This window comes from Lepisosteus platostomus, chromosome 11 (assembly GCF_059453375.1).
Source record: "Lepisosteus platostomus isolate fLepPlt1 chromosome 11, fLepPlt1.hap1, whole genome shotgun sequence".
NCBI classification, from domain to species: Eukaryota; Metazoa; Chordata; class Actinopteri; order Semionotiformes; family Lepisosteidae; genus Lepisosteus; species Lepisosteus platostomus.
In genome coordinates this window covers 40,559,018-40,571,424 of record NC_142621.1, presented here as the reverse complement: position 1 = coordinate 40,571,424, position 12,407 = coordinate 40,559,018, and the positions used below count along the sequence as shown (strand labels likewise).

At 37.4% G+C, this 12,407-nt stretch overlaps 1 protein-coding gene across 12 annotated transcripts in view; it reads right to left on the bottom strand.

The window, feature by feature from the left end:
* The window catches only part of LOC148652662 (RNA binding protein fox-1 homolog 3), a 514,276-nt gene that overhangs the window by 183,481 nt on the left and 318,388 nt on the right, over nucleotides 1–12,407 (bottom strand). For 2 of the 12 annotated variants that reach the window (XM_088599667.1, XM_088599668.1), the window contains one exon: nucleotides 11,819–11,910. The exons of the other annotated variants lie outside the window; for them this stretch is intronic. The gene's annotated coding sequence lies outside the window, so the exon portion shown is untranslated. The remainder of the gene's footprint in view (nucleotides 1–11,818; nucleotides 11,911–12,407) is intronic. 12 annotated transcript variants of the gene reach the window in all.

The following is a 12,407-nucleotide window of genomic DNA, read 5'->3' as shown; positions in this document are numbered from 1 at the left end:
GCCCTGACAGGAAATACAGAGTAATACAATTTAATTAAACTCCATATCCCCCCAGTGCACCAAATGGGAAAATAAAAAATGATTAAACTGGCAGTCAAATAAAACAGCTTTTAATTGGCATACAGCACAAAAGCTGTTTGCATGTTTATTTAACATTGCACTGTATTAATAAAAAATTAAACCCCTAATTGAGTAAACTTGCATAGGCTAGAGTGCGAGCAGGCTGTGCTTCCCACTGTTTAATGGACTGTGACTGAAAAATAATCCCAGGCTAGTTTAATACTTCTGCAGTCATACTTGATGAAAATCTTACTCTGATTGGCGCTCCGCCATACATTAAAAAGCAATCAAAGCTACCTGTGCCTGATGGAGAATTCCCAGCAGAGTAGGCCACTCAAGCCCAGTGTAGACAGGGAGAATCATTAGCGAATATCCACCACGCTGTCTCAGATAGGACAGGGAAAAACGTTTCAATAAGCCTGTCTTCTCCGCCCCATTCTGCAGTATCCAGCTCAGCAAGTCACTGGAGACAGCTGTAGAGTTTTGCCTCTCAATCCCTGTCAGTTTAGTGTGCCGAGCTCTGAAACAAGCTCCCCTTTGATCTACTACCAAAATCCAACAGCCAACCCTTGTCTGCCAGCTCGGAGTATGGACGTGATCATTACAGCATTATTTATTTATATAGTTACCTTTTCTATCCAAAGGTACTTTTACAAATCTGCAAAACACTAAAAGAGCACGCAGGTTCCAACACAGTCAGATCAAGTGTCCTGGGTGTCCATGTGTACATACATGACAAGAAGACCACACTTTTTGTAATCTGAGGTCTCACAGACTTTTCCCAGGCACGCCAAATCCACCTTTATCACAAGGATACAAAGGAAGCCCACTATAAGCAGAACTGTAGGTGGACAGGAAAACTAGGAGCACAAGTTAAAAAGGCTATAGAGCCAGCTGAATGCTGTTCAGATATAAATGAGTAGATCTTTTATTTGTGTCAGTCTTCACTGACAGAGCACAAAATCTCTCTGTTGCAACACATATTTACTACTATCTAATTTACTGGAATTATGACAGATGAAGAATAGAGTAGATATTATTTATTCAAGGATTTCTTAATAGTAAGGTAATGTGTCTCTGCTGTGAGCTTGATCATTCATACAACTACGCTGTTGAAAGTATTAGGCACACAGAGATTAAACTGCTAGAGAATAGATACTGTACATACAGTACTGTACATAACATGTATAGTATAGTACATAACCAGTTCTGTGTTCTATTTACTGAGAGAAAGTTTGTGATGAAGACTGTTTTGGTCTCCAAGTGTTTCTGGGAATACTTCTTATAAACAAGTTTTATGATTTATTCAAGTGTTGCTTTCAATTATTTTTCTCATTTTGTTTCCCAACAACAAACCATTCTCTTTTTATTTAAGTAAAAATGGTACAACCAGTCTTATATACATACAATAATCTTTAATGTTCTTTATGTCAAAGAGGTACAGTATGTTAGGCTGCTCTCTAAACATTAGCACCAGTAAACAGCAGTGTGAGTATTCCCAAGGGCTAGAAAATCGTCTGTAATCTGTGGGAGCTTTACTCCACATTTGCTACAAGTCCTTACTGGAGCAGTGGGAAACCAGTTAATTTAAAAAACTGAGCTGGCTGGACTACATAATGTGATCAATGGTGATTTAATGCTTAAATCTGGAGACAAATTAATGTGCTTTCAATTCAATTCAATCCAGTTAAAATAAATTTAAAGAATCAGAAAGCCTTAAAAATTAAACTTTTTAGAACCAATGCTCCAAGTGTGCTTCTGAAGTTGGATGAAAAAAACTTTTAATTTTGCTTGATTGAAAGTGAAGGTGAATAAACAACTTTTTTTGTTTGCAGTTACTGTGAGTCAGAGATAAGACTGGTATTTGAGTACAAGAACAGAACTCAGACCTGAAAAGCAATAATACTGTACGTGTGTGTCACATGAATTTGTGTTCATATCACCGGGTCTCCAGTTCTCAAGGTTTTGTGAAACTTAGAACACTTTTGGCAGTTTTACTTGTAAACAATTGCTATTTAATATTCTCTGCATTACATAGAATAAAAATGTATAATTGTATGCTTTTATCTGTGCAAACGTAAAATGAATCATGGTCACTGATAAGTTGATGATTTCAAAGTACTATCTTGACATACAAAAAACAGATTTGTTACATTATTAGCAAACAATTTAAATTTTGCACCCGCAACACCTCTTTGTAGCACTCTTCTGTATATTAGGACTTTTGTCCAGTCAAAAGAGATGTACTTATCTAACAATTATACAGTATTAAATAGTTATCCCACCAACAGTACAGCAATAATAACAGGCTTAAAATGCTATTCACTAAAGAACGGCTTGAAACACACAACAAATCCAGAAATCCTAAAACGGAGATTTAATCATCACTGTCTCTAATCGCCTTCGGGGACTTTCAATGTGTGCGAGCTGATACATGTAGCCTTTTCTGGACTTGAATGCCCAGAGGCAGCTTGTATTGGAAATCCTGCACAGGAGGTATAATTGAGAAGCAGAAAGGGGGTCTATTAAAGATCAAAGCTGATTGATTGGACGTGACCTTGGAACCCACGTTTTCTTGCGAATTGGCCCAATGGAAGCATTCCATTAACAACCGAAGGGTCAGAAAAGCCTTTGTAGGAACAAGCTGCCTTCAATTGGTGGATGGGAACAGGCAACACATCCTACACATACAGCAAACTCTGTGCCACACACAGAAATAAAATCCCTGCTCTTGCTTCTTTGATTCTGTCTTATTAAGGCAATGAAAAGTGCCACAAACCAAGAATGTTTAAATATCTCAAAAAGTATTTCCAGGAATATATAGAAGGTGTAACACACGTGGGGGGAAATTCCAATGTTTGCAAGACATTCATATGAGGTGGGCCCCAATAATTCATGCACATCGTCATTTCCCCAAATAGTACAGTCACTATTGGCTGCTCTTGCCTATCACTCCTCCCAGGCAAGAACAGCCAGTTGAAGAGATCGAAGATTGGCATCTTTGAAATCATCATCCTGGGCCTCAGCTTTCAGGAGCTCATTTGTTATGCAGGCTGTAGGAGTTTGTGAGAGTCCAACTAAAAATGCAGCAATTAAAAAACTTTGGTGCTGCATTGAAACATTCATGCTTATGAATGCTTTGCAATGAAAAAAAAAATGAGGAAAAATCATTAGGATGATATCAGCTTGATCTAAGCCTATAACATTCTACAGTACGTAAGATAGAGATAATGCCTTAATGTGACTATCAGCTTTTTACAAGCACATGTGTGTTATGTTCACTGAAATGAAATTCTGCAAAATTGATTTTCATATGCTGTGAGTTAAGTGTGTTGAATTATAGGTGAAAAGAATTATAATGATGTGTAACAGTGTACAGTAACTGAATCCTTTGTTTTGGTATTAGAAAACAGACTTAATGGGGCCTGAACCCACTTTTTTACATTGCTAGTTCCAAAATCAAACCATACTAAATATTAGAACCACACCATATGGTTGGTTAACAAAGAAAATGTTGTGTTAAATATCATACTTTTTGGAATTATATTCTGAAATACACTGTGATATTCCACCATCTCCACCTGCCCTGGAATGCATCGGTTACAGCTAGCATGCGTCCAACTCCATACTGGGCATTAGTTTGTAACTTGTGGACTGGAGAGAAGAGTGCCACCTACTGGTTTATCAACACTACCTCCCATGGCATCCTGATTTCCTTAGAGGTGCTATATCCCAGTCTTGCATAGCTTCTAGATTTATCAAGCTGAGTCTTAAAGGTTGTATAACAGACAGTAACAGTAACAGTAAGGAAAGTAAAGTGTCTGCCTATGGCATTTCAAAATGTTTTTTTTCCCATTTTCTCCTGGAATAAGCAGTAAATCTTTACCCATAATCTAAACCAAAGCTGAAACAATGACACAGAACATATATCAAAGCAAATAAGAAACAGGATATTACACAGAAAAGAATGAAAAATTCATAAACACCTTTAAGTATCTTTACAAAAGCCCTCTTTCATATCAACGTGCCAAAAAATAACATAGCATTACAAATGCGAAACCAGTGAAGACAGCTCTGGTGTCCAAACAAGCATCCCAGACTAAACTTGTTTTAGACCTTGTAAGTTACCTTTACAAAGTAAGAGGATTCAATGTCCCGCTGAGACTTGTTGTAAGAGATTTTTAAAATCAAATCATTACAGACAGCTTCTGAGACTGGCATATTACAAGGAAGTCACAACACATTAATATTTAAACTTGTGTATGGTTTTATACAATTCATTGATTCAATTTAAACAAAATCATTTGAAAGTGATTACTACAAGTTAAGCACAATTGCATTCGATTAGAAATGACAGAAATAATAATAAAAAAGAAATCACCCACCCTAAAATGTTTTGCTACTCCTTGTTATGTGAAAGAATACTCAAAATGGTAGAGAGAAAAGGGCTTTTCATACAACACTTCTCTTGCACTGACTGATGACCTGTCTCTCATTATGTGAAAGAAAATATACCTGCAGACACAGTCCAAACAATCCCCCATAAATTTTTGATGGAAGCTCCCTGCCAAAACAGAATGATTTACATGATCATTGTTGCAAAACTCTTGCATCCCTCATAGCGAAGTCAGCCACCCCTACAAAACTCAATAACACACACTCTGCCAAAATGTCAAACACGCAAGCTGTAGTATTTATTACAACTCAGACCCCTTTACTCATAAAAGTGCCATGCTAGTCTTTTTTTTGTGTGAAGAGAATAGCTTGTGCATTTTCACACTGTAGCTGGTGTAAGCACAGCGCAGTTTGAAATGGAAACGTGTCCGATATGGGGGTTACAGAATAGCTGAAGTGCTGCAATACCTGTCTAAGGGCATGCTGTACTGAGAGGAAAGAAGAAACATCACTCTCCAGACACAGAGCACAGCCGCCACAGATGGTGAGAAAACAAATGCCTTTTTGTCAGTTGTACTGAAGGGGAAATTCTGTTGCATTTTCTGCATTTCTAGATCTTAAAAAAATGAATTAGAAGAGACTAAGCATGTTTCTGCTTTCATAAAAGAGAAAATCTTTACCATCAGCCATCTCCTGAAGGGTAACCAACTGGCTTTTCTTCCTGAGTTTAGGAGTCTAGCTGAACACTACACTATCTAAAAACGTAATCACTGCTCTATCTTTATGCAATTAGCCCCAGCTGTTTAATGAAACACTGAAAGATCTGAAATCTTTTTTTTGGGGGGGATGAGAAAAGATGATGGTGCTCATATGCCCTTATACTGTACCCTTTCTAACCTTTTTCATGAAGGAGCCAATTGGGAATTGATGAGACAGGATTCTGGAATGAACCAGGTGCCCTGTCAACTTGATGCCTCATCTCTTAATTGGAATTATACTCCCAATTACAGTTATTAATTAATTCTGCTATATAACAATAATTAATTATTAATTATGCTACAGTATATAACAACAACTGGGTATTGTATTTGCTAGGTCAGGCTAGGTCAACTATCAAATATCAACTGATAGGTCAACTATCATCTGTGTGTACCCTGCGATGGACACCAGTCATTTTTATACTGTATCCAGTTAAGTCAATTAAGAAAACAATTATAAACATTCATACTGAATCTCAGATTTACACAATATTTTTAAGAGCACCTTTTGAGTGAAGGTTCATGTTAAAGAGTTTGAAAGGTGCCCACGAACCCACAACCCTCCAATCCAAAAACAGCAGTACTACTCATTATTCCACACTTCCTCCCCTATTCCTGCTTGTGGAATAGGGCCCAGATTACCAGTTTATTTAATGTCTTAGCTTTTAGATCACTTTACTAACGCTACAAAAGTATCTGTAAACCTAAAGGACATTAAGAAACAGTGTGCATTCTGAATTCTACTACCCTCCAATATATCCCACACAAGTAAATCTTCATACCAAAAAAGTTTAGAATTTTTTGTTTACACAAGGTTGGAAACATCACTTTCTCAGCATTAGAATCTACTTTGCTACTGATACTGTATGAAGATGTAAGCTACAGGAAGCTATAATATTCATAGTCTAACCTGGCAGAAGCTGTTACTACAGTACTGTAGTGTATGGGCTTTTATTCGGATGAATTTCAGCTTGGTCGCTCAAATCATAAGCAACAAACCTCTACTATGTTTCTTTATATTGAACAAATATTGGGCAGAATTGTTCAGAGCAAACCTGCTAGCCTTAGAGAAAGAAGGTGTAATAGGATGATTCAGTACAAGAGTAGGTGAAAAGTAACTCACGATTCATGCGAGCAATCCACACGTTTCTGTAATATCTAAACAGCTACACCATAAAAATTTCATAAAATCAATAAACTTCCAGAGGGGCTGGAGATGTAAAGGATTTAATATCGCAAAGAAAAAAGCTATTATTTCTTTTTTTAATATATATTTTTTCCACCTGAAAATTAAGAGAAAGTGTTTTCCAATGAATCAGCGATTCTCTAAAATTATTCCCACTCATCTTTTGACATTTTACAAGGGAGGAAATACTTTCTAAGGTTAATATCTAAGGTTTTGTTTACTCACTACATCTGCATATTCAAATAGCAATAAATAATTTTGCAACTAAAATATTTACAGGTCTGCTCTGCTATTGAAACTAGCCAGAGATATTGCACAACCCATCATAACACAAATATTCTAAATTTAGATTTGTTTTATTAGAAATATCACAGAGATAGCAGGGAAAAATCACAGCATCTTTTTCAAGGGTGTCCTATAGCCCTAAAACCTCTCATGGTACATCAATCACACTCTGCTTCCTGGTGTGGAACAGATCAATACTGAACACAGCAACTCATTGATATTGGACAGCTCCTGACTAAGATATAGCATAACTTTTTTGCTGCCTAGTGTAGCAATAATCTCCAAGGTCAATCTGAGTCATTCCAGATCGTTGTGATACATTGATACCAAGGAAATGTGGAAGGCTGCAGCTCAATAATGTGTTGTGAATGGTCACTTGTAAAGACAAATGCATTTTCTCTACTCTGTATAGGCCTGTTATACAAAGAACTATATTATCGTATACATAATATGGAAAATATATTTGGACCAAATTAGTGTATTATTTTTAAAACCACAAATGATCATTTTCTTTATAACCTCTAATTTGTATTTACTTAAGATTCATTCATTCACCTTACTTACTACAACCACCATAGAAGACAACTGTTCCTCTATTAATCACCTTATTATGTGCTGTGGGCTTTGCATTTTAAGGATAATAAATGCTATTAATATAAAGTGTGATTAAATAAACTGTAAAAATAATTTGCCTTTCAATACAACAGCATCACTCATTTAGTTATCACTTGTCATGAAGGATAATAGTCTTCCAAGAATCCAAAGGTAACTTACAAGACCAATACAGGAACTGTACAGTCTCTGGTAGGTTGAGGTTGAGCAAGTGTTTTAACATGAGATATCAGGTTGTCTATTCTGCAATTTGGTCATTATGAACTCTCTTTGATTATTTCAATTTGCTTCAACCTGATGAAACCTTTGAGTCTCAAAGTGCTTGGTTCTTTTCCATATATATTCATTCCATCAGGTTTGGCGAAGGACCATAATAATTCATAAGAATAATTCATGTTTATTTTTTCTATATCTTTGAAAAGCTTCTTCTGTCCTTTTCTGGTGCAAGCACCCTGGTTTAAGTGGGAGAAGGCCTACTCCTGGAATCTGAAATCTGACCCCTGTATGTCACAACCAGCCCAGCAAATTTAATTGCAGATGGTCATAGCTTCAGTGATTGTAGTGTCTTGAGATGACATTGATATTGGTGTGTCTATCTTCTCACTTAACAAATGAAATCTTCTGCAAACAGCATTAGTGATACAAGGGATCCTGTCTGTAAACAAATGTACCATGTCACTCAAATATTGAAAATAGAGTTGGGGAGGAAATGGACACGTATTTGAATCTTATAAGAACTTCAAAGGACTCTGTAAATATTTTTGTGACAGTTACTGCAAGCATACAATAACAGGCGAAGGATGCAGATGAACTTTAGTGGACATCTGCACTTCAGGAACATCTACCAGAATACCTCATTATTCATAGTCAAACATCTTTGTAAAGTCAAAGAATGCTAAATACTGTAGAGAGGTTGATGTTTCTCCTGACGTTTTTCCCTGTAATTGACAGGTTGTAAAAAACATACTGACTGTGCCTGTGTCAGTGATTGTCAGCAGAGAGATTGCTCTGTAATTTCCACAGTTGGGTGTGAACTCTTTCTTGAAGATTATTAGAATCATGGCATCCTAGAATCCATTTGGGATTACTCCCTCATTCCAGATCTGTATGATGATAACATTGAGTTGGAGAGTTATTTCCTGTCCACTGTGCCTAAACAATTCAGTGTAACATAGGGCACAAACACAAACAGACCTTGTGGCAGTAAATCTGTTCTTCATGGCCAGCATCTTCTGTTTGGATATTGCAACACACTGCCAAGCACAGAAAGACTCGCAATTGTGATCAATTAGCTCATTGATTACCTTGTCATTGTAATCAATCGAATCCTGGTAAAAGTGGTAAAGATAAAAGTAGATCCTAAAATGGTGCTCAGTTGTAGTTTCAGCTATCAAAATTCACTTTGATTCACTCTCTTGCCGCTAATTGTTTTACAGCCATCTCTGTACCAGATCATATCTAGAATCTTCCAGACATCACTTTCTTGCACCCAGTACCATTAGTGGGTCTCCAAAGCCCTTAGAGGATGAGCTGGGGATTGCAGATGCCTGCACATGGCATCTTTTAGTGTGGAAAACCACTGCACAGCAGCTTCCACACACTTCTTGACAGAAAGTAACGTAAGCAAGCAGGCAGTTTTCAGGTTGGCATGGTGACCAAGAAAATTGGAAGTCTCATTAGCTGTAGTCTTTTACTGTCAGAAAAGCCATTGTGATATTCCAGCTTGGTATATCTTCTTCTGCCTGTTCTTCCATGTACAGTAGGACTTGCTTGTCATTAGCCCCATGTATGGAGGATGCAGAAATCGTAGCAGGCCTTCATGATAACCAAAGTGGCTCCTGGATTGAAATAATCCTTTTTACTTCACCCTGCCAATGCTGCCCCTATGTCAGTCATTGTCTAGATTCTAAGGCTAGGAAGGGGCATAGGACTTTGACAGTCAGCGTCATCAGTAGACATGTCTACTGTAGCATTACCAAATTATGCCACATTGGTAAAGCAAAGTGAAAGCAAAACATGCATATATTTAAATAAGGTGGCTTAAATGATCTGAACTTACAAAGGTGATACTGGGCAGTGCAGAGAGTTTTATTGCAGAGACTTTGTATGTTTTACTACCAAAAGAACTCTTCAGTAGCCTATTTACTGTAACACCCAACCCAATCACTAATCACTGATTAACACCGTGGAAATCCTTTTCATCCCCAAGCATTACTAATTACACCCCATGTGAGAATGTGGACTTAAACACCACTAATAATCTCATCAATTAACTAATTATCACCCCTTATGTCTATATATAAATATTACAGGCCTTAACAGCCTCTAGTGGCAGGTTAACGTCTGCAAATTATCACTAACCAAAACAAGATTTTTTTTTCTTTTTTTAACAACAGAGTGTTTTCATTTTATTTTATTTTTCTAGACTTTAGTCTGGAATAATGCTAGCCTTTACTGCCGTACTGAATGATTATAGTGTAAAGAATAGAATTAGTTTTACTGTATTTACATTCAAAACACTGGATGTATTTTAGATCCATGGGTACCATGTGAAAAAATGTGCTGAGAAAAGAAAGGTTTTAACTTATAATCATGCTTCTGTTTCCTAATGGATTGGCATACCTATTCTGTACTGACATGTCCAACACTCCAGTAGTTCGTACTTCTACATATACTTAAACCAATCAGGCCTGTAGAATCTTTTCTTCTGGAAAACTGTCAATCAATGTTGGTTGGCATCCATATGTAGAGAACATATACTGTAAATGTAAATGTACATATATATGACATACAAAAAGGTCTACACTATCCAAAAAGATAAGAAGAAATGCTGTATAAACAACTGTAGAGTCACATACAACAATATAGCAATGATGTAGAGAAATGCATCACCAATGTTTGCAAAAGCAAGAAAATTATGCACACAGTCTACTGTTTGGCAATAAAATGCTATAATTTATGTGCTCAAACAATTTCACCGCATTCATTTCACACTCGGAAGCTGCGCACTAGAGAAAAATAAGACAGGGCTTTTTCTTTATGGTTTCTTTGTGTTCATACATGCAGCACGCCGGAGTACAATGTTTGGCATTCCACCCTTCTTGAATGTTGGTGTTTAATATACGCATGGAAAAATTTTGCACGGCACCTCAGAGGGTTAACCGCCTGACTAGTGGCTGAATTCCGATTGAGAATTCTTATGATAATGAAAGCTGCCTGCCCCTGGCCTCCCTGCCAGCTGGCCCCAGTGTGAGCGATGCTGTAAGGAGGAAGCCATTAGGGAAGTGCTGGAGGTGAGCACTAGGGCCCAGGTAATTAAGTACGAACACAGGCAGGGAAAACTAGGCCTCCAGATTTATGTAGCTTAATAATGCACACACTGCACTCCGTCTCCCATCTCAGGCACACTTTACAGGCAATCTCATAAAGCATTAACTACCTGACCATTCAAACGTACTCCATCATTCTCTATTTTTTCTGTCCTTTTTCTTTTTTTTTTCCTTTTTTTTTTTCTTGAACAGTCTGCCAGCAGGCACCTTTCCCTGTGTGGCATAAGTGTTAGCATAAGTGCCACCTGCCTGTCTGCCAATGCCTGGCGAAGCAACATCGCTGACGAGTGAAGTACAGAATAACAAGTGTTTCCCCTCCTTGCCCTTTTCTCTATTTTATACGCATTAGCAACAATTAAAATAACGCCTCTTTTGCAGAAAAAAAAGGTCATGGGCTGAAATCCTGGAAGTACATTATCTTAAACAATAAGTCACGTCTGTTTATAGATCCAGAAATGAATAGTTTGTGCATGTTCGGTATCATGAAAGCATGCAGCGCAAATGTAAACAATTGTGGGTGAGGCACAAAACACACCACTCCAGAATAATTCATCTGCAAAAGAAATTAAGCAAAATATGCTCACATGATTCATTTGAATCACAGTGCTAGATTGTAGTTTGATTATATTGCTTTCATAATGTGAACCGTCCTCAACAACTGTAGGACATAATTCTTTTGTTGGCTTTGCCATTGATCCCAACAAGGAAGACAAAAAGTGAGCCATTCCCCGGCCTTCACTTTATATAGTTCTGATACATGCTGTGTAAATATGTTTTAAAGATGTGGAAATGACGAAAAAACGTCCCATTTGTATGCTTCGTTCAGTGAGGAATTAGTCTGACACTATATCTTTCATATGTCCATACATTCTGCTAGAAAAACAGACTTTAAATCATGTTACAGTATATTTATGAAATCAGGTAGATGGAAGCAGATGGACTTGCTTTGCTGGGTGTCTCATTATAAACGGACACAGTGTATTGTCTGTCCGGGGGGGCTGTATATGAGTGAAAATTCAGAGGCTCCCTGTGGCTGAACTGCTGTTGGCTCTAGCTGAAGGGCCAGACTTCTTGCCACTGATGTTGAACTGTGCATGTTTGAGGAAACAAAGGACTCTGGCAAATGATGTGGACATGTAATCAATAACAGACTTACTGACTCATAACTTGCTGGTTAGTAGCTTTGTACCTACATTTTTGATTAGATGTCATCACTCTGTTATCGGAGACGAAGAGTAGGAAAAGAGCTGCTCTGGGATCTCTTTCCAAGTCCATCAGTTAAATTCTGTAGTTTGAACAAAATAGATCAGGGTGCATATGAAGAGATAACTTCCTACCTGCTTGGTAAACAAATCCATATTCATTCCCAGAAAGGCACATTCTAAAATCTTTCTAAGCATTTGAAAACATGAGTGGAGGTAAATGTTTCATTTTAACACTTAACAGTAAAAGGAGCCCTGTAAGTTAACAATGGAAAATATGAAGAAAGACGCATTTTGACAAGGTGAAATTTAACACAGTGATATATAGGTTTGCAGTATCTTATGTATAATTATGTGCTATTGTAAAACAGTAGCATGCAGCTGTAAGGGTTGTGTTTCTGTCTGGAACCTGTTTATGTTACTCTTATTTTACTTTTCTTATTTAAACTCCTTATGTTATTTTACTCTTCTTATTTACTCTTCTAGTCAGCAGCTATATCTCCCTGCAGCTCTCAACTGGCTACCCACTGAAACTAACCAGGGTTGAGCCTGGTCAGAACCTATTTGGGAGACCTCCTGG